The following is a 7,252-nucleotide window of genomic DNA, read 5'->3' on the forward strand; positions in this document are numbered from 1 at the left end:
CCCCAGGAGCTGAAGCCACTCTCTTTCCTTTAAGATATAAGGAAGCTTTGCCCACAATCCCCCACACCACCAACCTCTGGCACGTGCATTGACAGATAATATATTTTTGTATGGATCTACAGCTACATGAACTTGAAGCCTAAGCAATAACAATGACATATTTAGATAAGGTCACAAACTGCAAGCAAGTTAGTGGAAGTAAGGTAAAGAAACTTTTCTTGTTTTCCGGAAATGTTCTCAATAAAAATAGGATAGATCTTGATGTTGACTCTGAAAACAGAGTTTTCTATTTTGTTTCCATTTCCTGCTTCTGTGATAAGGAAAATGTCTGTCCTAGGCTCATGTCCCAAGGCTATTTCCATGGTGCCTGAATGTACCTGGATGGCTATCGGCACTCAAAGTTCATTAAAAAATCATGTGCAACAAAGCAGCAAAGTGAAGAGGGAAACAAAATTGCTCAACATTTTAAGGTACAATTTATCATTCACAGTGGCATCTAACTAGGTAATAATTGTCCTGGAAGGAAGAACAAAGCTGTTTCTAAGTCATACTATTGAGTCTCATGCTGGGTTATAACATTATGCATTATTTATCTCAGTGATGTCTAGAAATGAAGTGATTGCAGGATTCCAGCACCACATACAGCCTAGTGATTCTGACTCAGTTCTGTGACTCATCAGCCCCATACTGTTTGTTCACTTTGGGTAAATTAGGCAAAAATGTCAGGATATTGACCATTAAAACAATTTTATTGGATTAACTCTCCAATTAGAGCTAAAGGAAATTTCAGATTTTTAAAATGAGACTCTTGTGATTTAACCAATAAACCATTCCACTGTAGTGAATTCCCCTCATATATATTGAGAAGAATTCTACAAAATGACTTACAAAACTGAATAAAAATAAAGAATTATGGAGATCACATTTAGGATTGTAAATTTGAAGTTTTAATTAAATGATATTTCTGTAGAAGGACATATAAGCTAAGTAAGTTTTGGCATCTTATTCAATAGAGTATAAAAAGTTCATGATGACATTGCTGTCAATTTTTTTTTTTTTTTGTAGATAGAAAGTAGAGTGTGCTGCTTAAGGGGAATGGAATCTTTTCTTATTTTTTTAATCCCTTTTTAGTTATTTTATGATTGCTTAATTTCATCGGTGTGGTTTCCATATTAATGTAGACATTGGTGTTGTGCAAGCTCTCAAGGTTATTGGATAGTATTTTCTTCATTTTAAAGGGTAAGATTTTATGATATGATACACACATTTTATCCAGAAGATTGTATAGGCAATGATAGCTTTGATTTTAAAATGGAATTTAAATAAAATATTTAAAATAAAATAATGAAGAAAATATTGTAGGAAAATGTTAATTATCCATCCATCTTCAAGCTGATGCTATTTTAAATGTTCCTGATGATTTTGAAAATGATTTCATTTCACCCTTAAGAAAAATAACTTGTGATATCATCCTACCTCCCTCGTAATAATCCATCCTGTTGAACTAAAGCCAAGTGGACTAGACATTTATCCAGAAAAAAAAAAAAAACTCAGAAATTTACTTCTTTTTCGTTTTAGAGCAAAAACATGACATTACACCTTAACCTATTTTATTCCTATTTCCGGTTTGCAAGTGTAGAGATATCCAGTTATTCTGCATGGATGTCAAGGACCCAATTACTTCAGTCCTTAGTGATGCCTCCCAGGAGGTACATTTGCAGGAAGCTGGTAAATAGAACCACATCCGGGGATGGAACTCATGTACTACGAGGTGGGATGTGGCTGTCTCTCCTGATGTTTAAATGGCTAGGCTAAATGCCTATCCCATTATTTTCAGAATTATGAATATACTCATTAACATGCTGAAGACAGTTAAGCCCTGGGCAAGTGTTAGTAGTTGTCCTTGACTACAGAAACCATTTTAAATTTTTCTTTGCAAAGCTCATTCAATTTCTTTTTATATCCAGAAAATAAAAGGCTATTGGAAGCAGGTGAGCACTGTGAGTCTAAGCAGAAGGCGACTTCAGGAAAAGAACTTTAAGGACCTGTGGAGGACTTGCAGAAACCTTCAAAATTCCACATTGGTAACATCCACTGCTGACCTGGATTATAAGATTAATGGCGATGTTAGGCCCAATTATGAACCCACCAAATGGTGTATGGATGGCTCATGGATGAAGACTGAAGTGGAGAGGACTGTGTTATTAGGAAAGCTTTTTTGAAAACAACAAGCGTATAGATTTTAGTGAGACCAGACTAGCTTCTAATCCCAACTAAACAACACACTTTCTGTGTAAACTTGAACAAGACTTTTAATCTCTCCAAATCCAGATTCCTCGTTACTAAAATGTGGGTGATAATTCCAGCCATGCAGAGTTGTTGTGAAGACTCATTCAAAACTTTGGACGCGCTGTTCAGTTCCTGAGGTGGCCATCATTTCGTGGCGTATTGTTTCATTGCAATGATGATCTTCCTTCTCAAAAGGAAACATAGGAGAAACGCTCAGGGGAAAGGGGGGATTTCTGGAGCTGCATTAATGGCAGAAACGCTGAGGGGCCAATTGATGACAACTGAAGTACAGTAACAGTTGTTTCACCCTAAAGTATTTTTAGAATATGTGGCACAGACTCTTCACTCTCAGGAAATAGGAAAAAAAAATGTGGATTTGAGGTTAGACTCATTCAAATATTTTATGAGAACAGCACTCTTGTAAGCACTTATCTCAGAAAATGGCAGAGACAGCCTCATATTCAAAACTCAAGTTCTTCATTTTGAAATTCACTAAGAAATTCTGAGAGGATACTCTGGCATTCTTCCATTTCTTTGCAACAAATCACTATAAGCCTAATAGCTTTAAGCAACACGCTTTTCTCACCTCAGTTTCCATATTTCAGGAGTCTAGGTAACATTTGGCTGGGTTTTCTGCTCATGGCTTAAAGCTGCAGCTAAGGTGTCAGCTGCAGCTGCAGGTTCTCTTTCAAGTTCATGTGGTCGCTGCCAGAATTCAGATCCTCGTTATGTAGGATTGAGGTTCCAAGTTTCTGAAGTCTAGCTTCTTTCAAAGGCAGCTTGCGGCATTGCTTGTTCCATTTCTGTGAGGCGAACATAAATCTCTCTCTGATACTTCACCTTTTAAAAATGTCTTCCTGATTAAGTGAGGCCCACCCAGGATGACCTCACTTTTGACTAACTCAAAGCCAGCTGACTAGAGATCCTAATTATATTTCCAAAATTGTTTAGCTTTTCCATGTAACTGTGGATATCAGGTCAAACACATGACTCGTAGCTAATTTGAATTTTAGATAAATAATAAAGTGTTATTTGGCTTGCACTGAAAAAGCATCTTGTCTTGCCAATCTTTTGGGCTGCACCCTCTCCAAAATCATGGTGGTTACCTTTGTGCAAGCTAGACCAGATGTAGGGGTCTTGTCCAGAAGGCTAGTCATATCTATCTATTATCTGATCTATTCTCTCTCTCTCTCTCTCTCTTACTTATCTCCCCCTTTTCTCTTTTGTGAGTAAGGAAGATGGTTCACCTTCATGTCCAATGCTAATCCTCTGTTGAGTTCTCCTATTGATTTAATATAGTCTGTGAATTAGAAGAAATGCTTCTCAAATCCTGGTATATGAATTTCTGACTCAAGTCTAAAATTCTACTGCGAGAACTTAATGGTTTTTATTTTGGGTTTCAGTTTGCAAACTCATGTGTTTCTCAGGAAAAGCTCTATGTGGGTCATTCTTCTACAATGTTCCCTTTCAAACCTTCAATTGTGCAATTTCCACTTTGTCACATACAATTATTAGTTATATATATATATTTAAAGATTTTATTTATTTATTTAAAAGATAGAGTTACAGACAGTGAGAGTAAGAGACAGAGAGAGGTCTTCCATCTGCTGGTTCACTCCCTAAATGACCAAAATGGCTGGAGCTGGGCAGATCTGAAGCCAGGAGCCAGGAGCTTCCTCTGGGTCTCCCACGTGGGTGCAGGGGGCAACCACTTGGGCCATCTTCCACTGCTTTCCCAGGTCATATCAGAGAGCTGGGTGGAAAGAGGAGCAGCTGGGACTAGAACCGGCACCCATATGGACTGCTGGTGCCACAGGAGGGATTAACCTATTGCACGACCGCGCCGGCTCCCCAGTTATTATATATTTACTACACCTATCTCTGTCCCTGGTCTATTTGCAACTTCAAAATAAGGACATGACATTATTTATGTCTTTATTCCCAACATATACTGCCTGAAGTACACTTGGCTTCATGAGTACTTGTGGAAAAAATCAATGCCATTTGTTTCAAAGACTGACCTTAAACTGCACTGTTTCACGTATGTTTATATGTTTGCGTCAGAGTATTGACATTGGTGTCCAGATGAGTATCTCTGTTACTCGCCTTAACTTGAAAGATGAGGAGATATACCAACTGGATCCCATGTACGTGAAATAGCAATATTGCATCAATTATTAAGAGCATAAAGATTATTTAATAATAATAATTAGTAGCATTTGTTGATAACTTTTCATGAACTAAGCTATGCACTAAAATTGGAAAACTAGAGTACAGGGAGCAAATACAGTTCACTAGCTATTTCTATATACACACCATGGGATATGGGTTCCACATTTTTAAATAGTGAAAGAAATGACAGTAGTATTTTGCAACAAATATTTAAATTTAAATTTGTGTCTATAAATAGTTTTGAGCTTCAACAATGAAATATTTATGAATAATTTCCTTTTCTTTTTATATAAATATCTACACAATATCCTCAATTTTGCCTCATGGCCCACAAATCCTAAAATATTCACCAACTAGTCCCTGAGAGAAAAAGTTTGCTGACCTTTACTTTAAATGCTTGACATTCTACAAGAAGCAAAATAAGTGGTATACCTTGGTACACAGAATGAGTGGCTGGACCAGAATTTCAACTCAAAGGGAATGATTCAAAATACTTTTTCTGTCTTACAGACTTGAATTTGCAAATTTTTATCCTCCTTTTAAATGATAATGTATAATTTATTGAGGAAACTTTTCCTATGATAGGCTTGTGTTTTGAATGAATGCCAGTTCTGTAGCTTTACCCTTGCAATTCCTCCCCTAGGCTGTTGCTGCTGGCTTGGAGGGGGGTGGAAGGGAAAGTGCTGAGCCAGGAGATTGGCACAGCTGCTGTTGTGGCTTTAGATCCTTAATGCTGCAGTTTCACACTAGTGTGTCTCAGCACTTCTTAATTGTTAGCTATAAAGTTCTGCAGCTGTTTCTGTCAAATTTGTTTAGATTCTCACAAAATTCTTGAGAAGGTTGAATATCATGCTACCAAGACATAGTTTTACTTACCCTGCTGCCTCTGTTTCTGTTTATCCAAACACAGGCAAAATGTCCTTACTCTCCCTGGGTTCCTGGAGCTTCTGCCCTTTTTCTCAAGGGCAGCATCATAGAGTTTTGGACTGACCATGACCTCTCTGTCTTGATGAGTAACTTTAATGTAGCAGCTTATTGAGAGCTGGGTGCAAAGATCCCAGTCTCAAGTAAAAGACTGAGTCTTTAAGAACAGCTCACATTTGCTGATGACATCATAAAAATGACTCAAAATGCACACAGAATGAATATATTTGCTGACCCTAGCTTTTAACAAGGGCTGTGATGGCGGTAATGTGGTAACCAATCTACCCAGCAGATGATCTGTAGTTAAAGGAAACATTCAACATTGAGAAAAATTCATTTTATTTCCAAAGTGGTCTAATTTTTAGTCACTTAACCACCATTATTCTTTCACAAATATTTATTAACATTTTGGAATTCCCAAAGGAAGTGATTTTGTAGGTTTACACGTAACCGACCTACACTTTCAGAGAGTTATTAATTTATGTAACAAACTCATAAGAAGACCATAATTCATATCACAATTCCTGATGTAATAGTGTTTTTCAAGACTTTGCATGTATTTGTGTTTTAGTCTTAAGTATTTCTCATCACAAGCTGTTGATTAAAAACAATAAGTTCTTACAAGAGGAGTTGTGAATAATTTACTTCCTCTTCCCAGGAAGGGAGCCTTAGGTGGAATGTGGTTTAAAGTGAAATGTTCCTCAGGAGAGTTACTTGCTCTGAGTTCTGAGTCAGACAAACTCCTCTCTCACAGCTGTTCTCTCCAACTGGTCAGGATGATGCTGGCCTGTACCCTCCACATCTGCCTCAGAAAACCATCGAGTCACGTGGAATGCCGTTACAGCACATTTCTTAGTACAATCATTTTCCTACATATTTCAATTTAACTTCAGGTGTTAGGAAATATTGCTAGGATTCGTACTAGTTTTAAAAGAAAAGCATCTCCAAATCCCCTTTGCTCTTATTTGACAATTTGAGCTCCTTAGACTCAGATTTGTCCTGGGTGCAGCTTCCTGGGTGTAGTGGTCTTTGTTTCCCATGTCCACATGTTCCCATTTCAGGTTCTCTCCTCTGTCAGAAGTGCTACTACCTGGACTGATCTGTCCTCCCCTTTCCTTTTGTCTGCTTTCAAACACTCCCAACAACTGTCACGGGGGGAACATTTAGCCTACTGCTTAAGACACCTGCTAGGACACCTGTGTTCAACATTGGGCTGCCCGGATTCAATTGGTGGCTTTGGTTTCCTACTTCCACTTCCTTGGAGGCAGAGTAACGGCTCCAGTAATTTGGTTCCTGGCACCCACAGGGAAGGTCTGGATTGTGTTCTCAGGTCCTGGCTTTTTATGTATGATGCATTTGCATATATTACATGTTTAAGCATTTACACCTTTGTTGTGTGGGACATGTAATTAAATAAATTTACAAGTAGTGGAACTTAGGTGACCTTGTGTTCAAAGTGCTTTCTACCTGATTTTAATGTCTCTGCTCTCAACTACGGCCGCATACTATGCATACTCTACTGTCCTGCTAATTTTCTGGTGATGTAACATAAATGCTTTTCAAATCTGAGGCAGGCATTGTGGGGCAGAGGGTTAATCTGCCAACTGAGACCCTCCCACCCCTTTCAGACAGCCAGTGCCAGATCTGGTTCCTTTGCTACTGATCCATCCTCTTACTAATGTGGCCCAAATGTTGATTTCAGGCTACCCATGTGGGAGTCCAGGATGGAGTTCTCAGCTCCGGACTTCAGGTTAACCCATCTGTTGCAGGCATTTCGGGAATGAACCAGCAGATTGGAGATTTCTCTGTCACATCTGCTCATTTATTCCTCAAATGCTGACAATAGCTGGGGCTGGGTGAGGCCAAA

This window comes from Oryctolagus cuniculus, chromosome 2 (assembly GCF_964237555.1).
Source record: "Oryctolagus cuniculus chromosome 2, mOryCun1.1, whole genome shotgun sequence".
Taxonomy (NCBI): domain Eukaryota; kingdom Metazoa; phylum Chordata; class Mammalia; order Lagomorpha; family Leporidae; genus Oryctolagus; species Oryctolagus cuniculus.